Genomic DNA, 9,418 nt, shown 5'->3' with positions numbered 1-9,418 from the left:
ATGCTTCAACTTGTAAAATGGGTTTAGGAGGGACATTAAGAAAAGAACTTGCTCTGAAATGCCTTTTGAAAGTATAGCTTGGTGTTGAGATATCCAAAAAGCTGTAAAGTAAGGTTTTGGGTGAAAATGATGGCTAATTCAAGTTTTAAAATGGTTTTAGGTGGGGGTATATGAAAAGAAATTACTCAGAAATGCCTTTTGAAAAGTATTGCTTGGCGTTGATATATCCAAAAAGCTGTAAAGTAAAGTTGTGGGTGAAAAGGATGGATGCGTCAACATGTAAAATCGGTATATGAGGGAAATTATGAAAAGAACTTGCTCTGAAATGCTTTTTGAAAAGTATTGCTTGGTGTTGAGATATCCAAAAAGCTGTAAAGTAAAGTTGTGGGTGAAAAGGATGGGTACTTCAACTTGTGAAATGGGTTTAGGAGGGACATTATGAAAAGAACTTGCTCTGAAATGCCTTTTGAAAGTATTGCTTGGTGTTGAGGTATACGAACATCAGTAAAGTAAATTTGTGGGTGAAAAGGATGTATGCTTATAGTTTTATAATGGGTAGATGCGAGATCATATTATAAGATATTGCTATTAGATAACTTTTGAAAATAATTTCTTGTTTTTGAGATATGCAAAAAGATGTAAAGTAAAGTTGTGGGTGAAAAGGATGGATGCTTCAAGTTTTAAAATGGGTTTAGAAGGGACATTAAGAAAAGAACTTGTTATGAAATGCCTTTTGAAAAGTATTGCTTGGTGTTGGGCATTCAAAAAGCTGTAAAGTAAAGTTGAGGGTGAAAAGGATGGATACTTCAACCTGTAAAGTTGGTTTAGAAGGGAACATTAAGCAAAGAAGTTGCTCTGAAATGCCTTTGAAAAGTATTGCTTGATGTTCGGGTGTGCAAAAAAGTCGTAAAGTAAAGTTGTGGGGAAAAAGATAAGTGCTTCAACTTGTAAAATGGGTTTAGGAAGAAAATTACGTAAAGAACTTGCTCTTAAATACCTTTTGAAAAGTATTGCTTGGTGTTGAGATATTCGAAAAGCCTTATAGTAAAGTTGTGGGGGAATAGATGTGTACTTCAACTTGTAAAATGGGTTTAGGAAGGACATTACGTAAAGAACTTGCTCTGAAATGCCTTTTGAAAAGTATTGCTTGATGTTGGGGTATGCAAAAAGTCGTAAAGTAAAGTTGTGGTGAAAAAGATAACTACTTCAACTTGTAAAATTGGTTTAGGAAGGACATTAAGAAAAGAACTTGCTCTGAAAGGCCTTTGGAAAGTATTGCTTGATGTTGGGGTGTGCAAAAAGTCGTAAAGTAAAGTTATGGGGAAAAGGATGGGTACTTCAACTTATAAAATGGGTTTAGGAGGGACATTAAGAAAAGAACTTGTTCTGAAATGCCTTTTGAAAAGTACTGTTTGGTGTTGGGGCATTCAAAAAGCTGTAAAGTAAAGTTATGGGTGAAAAGGATGGGTACTTCAACGTGTAAAATGGGTTTAGGAATGACATTAAGACAGGAACTTGTTCTGAAAAGATATAATAAAGCCTTTTGAAACGTGGGGGCCCTTCTGTGTCTCAAGTGCACAAAAAAAGTATTAAAAAAATGGGGAGGGGGCTCTTTGATGGCCCGGGGGCCTTTGGAGGTCCGGGGGTCCCTTGGGGGGGGGGGGCGGGTGGTCCTTTGGGAGCCCAGGGGACCTTTGGGGGCTGGGGGCTTCCTTCGGGGTTGGGGTAGGGGGATCGGAGCCCTTTGGGGCTGGGGTAGGGGACCTTACAACACTGTTCAAATAGAACTTGTGTATTAAAACGACCACAGAGTTTCACCCTCAAATCCTCTTCTAAATCTTCTTTTAAAATCATCTTCTAAAATGCCTCAAACGGTTTCGCTTAAATCATCTTCTAAAATGTCTCAAAACGGTTTCGCCCAAATAATCTCTAAACGTAATTTCAGAGTGTTCCTTTTGTTTTGACATCCCTGCACTGTCACATTTGTAATTCCTTAGACACCTTTGCCCGTGTTAGTCTCTTCATCTCTAAGATCAAAACATTTGCCCAGGGTCAATTCTCCTGGATAAACACCAACAAATCAATCGACCTTTACATCATCCGTCAGACATTAATGAACTTCTCCTGGAGACAATTCTCCTGGACGAACACCAAAGACATTAATAAACTTCGCCCGGAGACAATTCTCCTGGGCGAACTCCAACAAATCAATTTCTCAGAAATTAACTTCCTCTTCGACTGACAGCACAGGTGTTCTCCCTAGGGACTCAATGTCCATATATGGTGCCCCGTCACGAGCTCATGAGGTTAGGTTAGGTTACGCAATCAATTTCTCGGAAACGTGTTCTCCCTGGGGATTCCATGCCCATATATGACGCCCCGTCGGACTGACAGCATAGGTGTTCTCTCTAGGGACTCTATGCCCATATATGGTGCCCCCGTGGTCATGTCATGAGCTCATGAGGTTAGGTTAGGTTACGCAATCAATTTCTCGGAAATCCATTTCCCCTAGGGAGTCTATGCCTATACATGGTGCCCCGTCGGACTGACAGCAAAGGTGTTCTCTCTAGGGACTCTATGCCCATATATGGGGTGGGATCAGAGTCAGACTCAATTGTAGATGGCAGCACCTGTGTTTGTACGGGAGTTATAGATAGCTTTCTACTAACATACATTTTTTCCATGGTTTTTCCCTATTCTGCTCTCTTTCCTTGGGTTTCCTCATAATTACTTTATAGTCCCAAATTTACAGGGGGCATGGCCCCCCGTCACCCCCTGCAGGCACCCCTGTGCCCATAATAGTATTAACAATAATAATAGTAGTAGTAATAATACTAACAAGTAAGTACAGGACAGTAACCTCTATAGTTTCCATTCTACGAATTTATGGCAATCTTAGTTGAAACTCATGAGGAATTTTGTAAATGGAATGCTGACCAAAATAAAAGTTCTCTATACCGCAAATAACATGACCTTAGACGGGATTAAATTAGTGAGCAGGGAGTAAGGTACTTCGGAGTAATTTTAGGAGTAAGAAGTAAGATAAAGGCCATATTTGGGTCGCAGGCGAGGCACGCACGCAAGAATTTATTTTGGCCGAGGCCGCCAAAAAACAGTATTTAATTTAAATATTGATAATTTAATATAATGTGCCCTGAAATTCGTAACACATCCCGGTACTAGTTCAGAATCCAGTAAACACGCGGGAAAGACCGCATCGAAATCTCAAAGATGCTTAATGAAAAACGCTGCATAGTGAGGTAATTCTCACTCCGTGACAAAGATTCAAACTTTAGTTTTTTGGGGTTGAAGGGGCAAAAAAAGATACCTAGGTTAGGCTGGGCTAGGTTACGTATTTAATATATGCTATGTTTTACCCCCACCTCCCCCTAATGTGCCCAATTTTGTTTCTGAGCTATTATATTTTCATCCTATTTCGTTTATTTCATTAGCATTAACAAAACTTCACTTATCGCGTGTTTACTGGATTCTCAACAAGCCCCCCCCCCCCCCGTCTGTGCACATACCTGGTACTGGAAATTTGAATATTGAATCAGTCTATGATAGCATGTTAAAAAAGGAGCACCACTTGTGGTGCTCACACCCCTTGTGTATATATTTTTGAAAGTGGGGTGCATCTTCCCTAAAACAGCCACAAATTTCAGGTGAGTGAACCCAAGGCAATACCTCTTAAACACAGTCTTATATTAATAAAGAAAGGAAGTATCTAATAGCCATTATGGAAAAATAGGTAGGTGGACACAGGATGTACAAATTACACAAAAGTATAATCTATTAAATCATTTACATACTCATATTCACCACAAAACCCGCTGTGATTTGAATCTGTACTGTTAGCATGTACCGTTGAAAGTAAACAAAAACCCTAAAAAATAACGGCTTTCAATAGTTTGGGTATTTATTTCAAATGGCTAACGTGTACTTACTTTTTTTTATTCTGGTGCTACTAAGTAAACCTTCGATAATAGCGAGAACATCTGCTCTGTAGCTAAAAATACAACTTAAAATGAATTTATAAGATAAGATGCGTGACGGACGCTGCCTTATATAGTCATCGAAAAAGAGCGATTAGGTTGCTAACTATTATTTATTTCAATAAAGTTCCTAACAGATAAACACACCTGGTAAAAAGGATATGTATACGCACGATGGTAGCGTGTATATACCTACCCCCATTACTACCCCTCCACTCAAGACGCATTCCCGATGACCACCAAATATAAGAACGTAGTATTTATGAATATGACATATCCCCGAAATGTTGTATAAATGCCTACTAAAATTTTCGATTTTATTCAAAGAGTATAAGCCGAGACGCCACCCATTTTCCTTGGCTAGGCTTACATCTCGGGGCAGCACAGTCTCACCACGCTTGGCACGCATCACCTGATATACCCTTGGCCAAAACCAAATATCATAAATATGCACTGAGGGAATTACGCCCTGCTTTTCGTTCGATCTCAGATCGATGACAAGAAACTACAACTTTTAGCAGCATATAAAACGTGACTTAGTCATCTTAATCTTTCTTTCTTTATACCCCAGAAAATGGGCTATAACCAAGACCGTATCCAAGGGGGTTAGGGGATTTGACCCCCCCCCCCCGAAGTACTTGTCTGACTCGTGAAAACGTAGCAAAAACGGATACAAAAAAATTTTTTATGCGTTTTTTGAGGTTTTTTTCGTAAAAACGAAAAAAAAATCCTTGTGTAAAACACCCCCCGAAAAACAATCCTGGATACGACCCTGGCTATAATCCTATAGTCCCAGAAAAGGAACCAGATTTTTTGCAGAGCCTATTGTCATATGTCCGGTGAATCCAATGGGTTCCTAAAACCATTTTCACACCGTCCCTCTTGGAAGAGCCATTCATGTCTTTTTCAGCCTGCAAATCTTACGAAGCTCCAATCTTTACCGCCTCCTTTGAAGTATCAATTCCGTTTAAATTCTTTCTTGTAACCTATTCCCACCACATTGAGGACGATCTGATTTTTGTTTGACCCCCGAAGAGCGACCAAAAACCGCAATCTCCGGTAATTTATCATCCTTTACCCTTAAAAAGTAGCCTATTCGTCCTAACCTCCCTGTATTATAGCACTAGAAAGTGGGATCGAACTGAGTACCATAACTCCGTCGATATCCGAAGCACCCGCGTTTAAGAGATTTCCGAAGAATCATTATCGGCCGCTGTGATTAATGCGGCCTCCAACACTATAATTTGAGTTTGAAGCCTTATCTTCCTTCCGAATTTTTTTCGACTACGAAAAAAAAACACCTTGCGCACACTGGCGGATCCAGGGGGATGGGCGAGAAGGAAGCGCGCCCCCTAACGTAGTCTAAAGTAGTGTAATTGCTACGTGTAGAGTGCAACGCAAGATGTGCGTTAATTAAACTTGCTCCTAACGCAAGTTTATCGGATCAACCTATCTTGCGCCCCCCCCCCGATAAAAAAAATTCCGGATTCGTTCCTGCTTGCTCGTTGGCTATTCTAAATTTTACATCTTCATTGTGTTTCCCTCTCTACTAATAATACTTGTAGTTTTTAACTTGATTGATTATATTATTACTTAATAACACCTCTTCAGCCTAATTTATTCCTAGTCTAAGTAATTAAATATTCTTGACATTAATTTCCAAATCTATTTTTTTGCCCTCTGCAAATCCATTAATTGTTTTTTTTTTTTTTTTTAGCTATTTCAACCAAGCCACCCAAATTGTCTGCATATTCTAAAAATAGGAAATATTATTCAGTCCATTTGATGCTCTGTTCTTCCATAGCCTTTGTCGTGTTCCTTAGGACTTCAGCAGAATAATCCATATAAACGGGGTAACAAACAACCCTGCTTAGCTCCCAATTCCTCGTCAAAACCGTATACCAACCTCTTTTTCTACCTTATAAATATCAGTAATCTTCTTGCACAGAGCACTAGTAACTTTAATTTACTTATCTGTTATCAAAAATTTTGTTGCAATGGACTGTAAGTAAGGAATGACTTATGCCAGTAGCAATCGGAACTCTATAAAGAGAAGTTTGATAACCATCTAGATATCAAGTGAGCCGAATTTCTACGGTGATTCCAAATATATATTAATTAAGTTTATTGGTTACTCGTCCCCATTTACAAGTTTAGGACAGTTTCGTTTTTTTCGAAAAAGGGGGAAAACACCCAAAAGAATGAATGATCTTGATGAAAGTTTCACCATAAAATTCAGCATACCTGTTAATTTTGTTGCCTAGGTTTCAAGCTTCTAACTAAATAATACGAAAATTTGCATTTGTTCAAAGAAGCGTGATCCCGAATGCGCGTTTATTCTTTCTTTTCTGCTTTTTTTGCTTTCTCCAGGGATAATTTTATTGAATCAATAGTCCTAGAATAGTGGCCAAAAGTTCAATCAAGGGAAAATTGAAAGTTCTAGTGCCCTTTTTGAGTAGCAAAAAGATAATGCCGCGTAAAAATGGCATTTCCCGCCAATTTGTATTGTAAAATAACAATTTTGGCTAAAAGAGGGCATAAGACTATCGAGTGCAAAATTATGAGCTTACCGATCGATTTAAACTTATCAAAAAGCGTCTATTAAGCTTTCTGGTTTCAATGGCCGTAATACCGCGCGGGGGCTAACTCTTTCCAAAGGTGCACTTAGTCCATACGAAATGAACAGCTACTACAGACAATAAGTGCAATTTTTTACTTTCCGGGGGCTTGTGCCCCTTAGATCATCCCCTAGATCCGCTCCTGCAGTAAATGAGCTCTTTTTGTTGATACAATTTTCCACAAAAGTTAAACGTTAATATAAAGAGTTTGGTAGAAAGGGGACGGTAGCCCACCTCATATTTAGGATAATCCTGGGTTGGTATTACAAAGGACCGATATTAAATAAATGTGTTTTGCAGAATTGAACTAAAGAGTATAATTAAAACTTAAAACATACAGAAAGTATTCCGTATTTGAGGAAGGTTGCCCCCTTCTTAAGATCCCATCCTCCTTACACTAATTTTTGTTCTTTTTGTTAGCAATTGCTTTAAGAACGACCACTCAAGTACAGGGACAATTGGAATGGGATAAAAATGATGTTTCCGAATAGTTCAAGAATGGAAGAGCTTAGTAATGGGCAGTTGCTTGATGTAATAGAGTTTCTGGTAAAATTAGCACCAGTAAATTGCTTATTCTATGCTCTTTCCAAAGGTCACGGTCACTTCTGTGACAATGTGCCCCTCTTTATAAAACCAGATATAGCCCTAGGAATATAAAAAAAAAACTAAAAGAAAAAATATTAAAACAATGCAACTCTTGCTTTATATTATGCAGGATGTTTCAATTAATCAGATTATCATGTTTCCCTCCATTGTTATTCCATTTTTAGGATAATTTCAAATAGTGTTTTGTTCACTATTGTTCTCACCCAGGCAAAACCAAATTTCATGGAGTTGAGACTGCAGCAACCTGTTTTAACAAAGAACCCATGACGCATCACCTGACTCAAATAACCGGGAAATATATTATTAGGGATATATCTGGGATCATCAGCGAGGGGCTTGTGTTGAAAGAAAAGTGACCTTGATACATACAAATAATTTAAAATACGGTATCGAAAGGTTCTATGTTTATTTATCTAGCATGTTTTCTTCAGAAGTGGCAAACCGAGCAACTTTTCACCACTTTCAAACGAGCCACTATTCAACGAGTTTTTAGTTCAATTATTTTAAAAGGTAGTCAATAAATAAACACTCGCTATTTCCCATTAACTACATTGGTTGCACTAATAAAGGATTTCAGTACAACCCTATAAAAATTTAACATAAAGGGAGCAAGGCCATACCCAGGGGGGGGTTGACCCCCTCCCCAAAATGTTTGTCTGAGTCGTAAAAACGTAATAGAAATGGATATAAACACTTTCTTATGGATTTTTTTAGTTTTTTGTGTACCCCCCCCCCCGAAAGATCTCCTAGCTACAGTTTGGGAAAGGCTGTTAAGGAGGAAGCCGCCCCTCCCTACTTGGGATAACTTCTAGAAAAAAATTGTTACTTTGGTTCGGTGCCAAACAAGAATAGAACCTTCACCAAAATCTAAAATCCATCGGCCGAATGAAATCCCTTTTTACAATCTGTAAAAAGTGAGGTTCTGCGTAAATATTCATATTATTTACTTGCAAATAAAGTGAACATACCACTCATTACCTTTTGTTTAATCTTTCCAAATATAATAATCACTTCTGCCTCAAATGAATTTTACCCCCATCCCTATATATACCAATTCAGGGTATGTATTTACAAATTAGGGGGTGGGTGTAAAGTTTAAACTTACCTCTCATTTGCATCAGAAATAAACTTTACCACCACCACCCTCCCCTAATGCGTAAATATATACCCTGAATTGGTGTATATAGGGGTGGAGTAAAATTCATTTGTGGCAAAGGTGATTTTAAATTGAGTTTTCAGCTGAAGATTATGGTACTTATATATTAGCTGGTACCCACGCGATATATTGTGCTAAAGGAAACTAGTCAAACGGGTATCTGTCAATAGAAAAATGGATCGCAAAGCGTGGTTTGTCATTGCGTTTACAATATTTAAACTATTGTTTTTTGGGGCTTAGGGGGAAAAAGATACCTAGGTCAGGTAACATATTTAATATATGCTATCCTTTACCCCCACCCCACCCCTAAAGTGCAAATATATAAAAATTTGTTTCTTAACTATTATATTTCATTGGCATTAACCAAACTTGACTTCTTGCGTGGGTACCAGCTAATACATAAGTACCAAGATTGTTCATAAAGTAATATTTCAGAATTCTCTTACCTAGAAACACTGCTAAGAAACCTTCCATTAACTATTCTCTTAAAATCCTTCCCTATCAAAAATCATAACCAAACTGAGCAATAGAGCGAGAAAAGATTTTTCGAATAGTATTCTGGGCTGTCCGCGCAGAATATTTGACGCTCAAAAACTGCAACACATTTTGGTTGGTACTCATAATAATTTGTTCCGCTGAATTGACTCCGAAAATTCTGCCGTCACGCACATTCATACTGACGATTCAAAGAAAAATCTATGGGAACAATCCGTCCTCGTAACGTCCACTGGAAGCTTAATTTTAGAACAATTAATTATAGGCTTAATCAGCTCTATTGTTAACCTTGATTTAACAATGGGTTTCTTAGCAGCTATGTTCACACAATAGTTATGGAACGATAGATGCAAGGGTGTATACAGCATTTTCTTTGGAGGGGGTTCTTTGGGGGGGAGAACTATACACAACGCATAAAAAATTGATGAATTTTGTCATATTTTTACGATTCAGACAAATACCTAGGGGGGTGGGGGGAAGGTTCAAACCTAATAACCCCCCTGGATGCAGCATTGATTTTCTAGAAGTTTGGTCCAACCCAAAAAAAT

General features: G+C 38.3%; 1 protein-coding gene across 1 annotated transcript in view; it reads right to left on the bottom strand.

The window, feature by feature from the left end:
* LOC148953679 (uncharacterized) overlaps window positions 1-9,019 on the bottom strand; it is a 111,667-nt gene extending 102,648 nt beyond the window's left edge. The window contains exon 1 of the mRNA XM_089086771.1: window positions 8,822-9,019. The gene's annotated coding sequence lies outside the window, so the exon portion shown is untranslated. The remainder of the gene's footprint in view (window positions 1-8,821) is intronic.
* Between the last annotated feature and the right edge of the window lie 399 nt (window positions 9,020-9,418).

This window comes from Artemia sp. Qi Xiang Cuo, chromosome 3 (genome assembly GCF_049724085.1).
Source record: "Artemia sp. Qi Xiang Cuo chromosome 3, ASM4972408v1, whole genome shotgun sequence".
Taxonomy (NCBI): Eukaryota; Metazoa; Arthropoda; class Branchiopoda; order Anostraca; family Artemiidae; genus Artemia; species Artemia sp. Qi Xiang Cuo.
The sequence above is the reverse complement of the archived record's forward strand: the minus strand, read 5'-3'. Positions and strand labels throughout refer to the sequence as shown.